This window comes from Leucoraja erinacea, chromosome 37 (assembly GCF_028641065.1).
Source record: "Leucoraja erinacea ecotype New England chromosome 37, Leri_hhj_1, whole genome shotgun sequence".
Lineage (NCBI taxonomy): Eukaryota > Metazoa > Chordata > Chondrichthyes > Rajiformes > Rajidae > Leucoraja > Leucoraja erinaceus.
Window position 1 is genome coordinate 10,487,192 of NC_073413.1, and position 1,766 is coordinate 10,488,957.

Below are 1,766 nucleotides of genomic sequence, written 5' to 3' on the forward strand. Positions count from 1 at the left end.
CTGTGACCCCTTGTCCTGGACTTCCCTAACATCGGGAACAATCTTCCTGCATCTAGCCTGTCCAACCCCTTAAGAATTTTGTAAGTTTCTATAAGATCCCCTCTCAATCTCCTAAATTCTAGAGAGTATAAAACCAAGTCTATCCAGTCTTTCTTCATAAGACAGTCCTGACATCCCAGGAATCAGTCTGGTGAACCGTCTCTGCACTCCCTCTATGGCAATAATGTCCTTCTTAAGATGTGGGAGACCAAAACTGTACGCAATACTCCAGGTGTGGTCTCACCAAGACCCTGTACAACTGCAGTAGAACCTCTCTGCTCCTATACTCAAATCCTTTTGCAATGAAAGGCCTGGACTGAATGGATGTGGAGAGGATGTTTCCACTAGTGGGAGAGTCTTTCATATGAAGAAAGACTGGATAGACTCGGCTTGTACTCGCTGGAATTTAGAAGATTGAGGGGGGATCTTATAGAAATTTACAAAATTCTTAAGGGGTTGGACAGGCTAGATGCAGGAAGATTGTTCCCAATGTTGGGGAAGTCCAGAACAAGGGGTCACACAGTTTAAGGATAAGGGGGAAATCTTTTAGGACTGAGATGAGAAAAACATTTTTCACACATAGAGTGGTGAATCTGTGGAATTCTCTGCCACAGAATGTAGTTGAGGCCACAGTTCATTGGCTATATTTAAGAGGGAGTTAGATGTGGCCCTTGTGGCTAAAGGGATCAGGGGGTATGGAGAGAAGGCAGGTATGGGATACTGAGTTGGATGAACAGCGTTGAATGGCGGCGCAGGCTTGAAGGGCCGAATGGCCTACTCCTGCACCTATTTTCTATGTTTCTATGGGAGTCTAGGACCAGAGGGCACGGCCTTAGAATTAAAGGACGTACCATTAGGAAGGAGACGAGGAGGAATTTCTTTTGTCAGAGGGTGGTGAATCTGTGGAATTCATTGACACAGAAGGCTGTGGAGGCCAAGAAAATGGCAGAGATAGATAGATTCTTGATTAGTACTGGTGTCAAGGGGTTATGGGGAGAAGGCAGGAGAATGGGGTTTGGAGGGAGAGATAGATCAGCCATGATTGAATGGCGGAGTAGACTTGATGGGCCGAATGGCCTAATTCCGATCACTTATGAAGAGAGGGCTACAAGTTTAAGAATCGAGAGCAGGAGGAAGGTTTTAGTGCTGGAGTACCTCAACTGGGCAAGGTAACGCCTCTGGAGAATTGAAACATAGATATAGAAACATAGAAAATAGGTGCAGGAGTAGAGGCCATTCGGCCCTTCGAGCCTGCACCGCCATTCAATATGATCATGGCTGATCATCCAACTCAGTATCCCGTACCTGCCTTCTCTCCATACCCCCTGATCCCCTTAGCCACAAGGGCCACATCTAACTCCCTCTTAAATATAGCCAATGAACTGGCCTCAACTACCCTCTGTGGCAGAGAGTTCCAGATATTCACCACTCTCTGTGTGAAATAAGTCCTTCTCATCTCGGTTTTAAAGGATTTCCCCTTTATCCTTAAGCTGTGACCCCTTGTCCTGGACTTGAGTGATCGGGAACAATCTTCCTGCATCTAGCCTGTCCAACCCCTTAAGAATTTTGTAAGTTTCTATAAGATCCCCTCTCAATCTTCTAAATTCTAGAGAGTATAAACCAAGTCTATCCAGTCTTTCTTCATAAGACAGTCCTGACATCCCAGGAATCAGTCTGGTGAACCATCTCTGCACTCCCTCTATGGCAATAATGTCCTTCCTCAGATT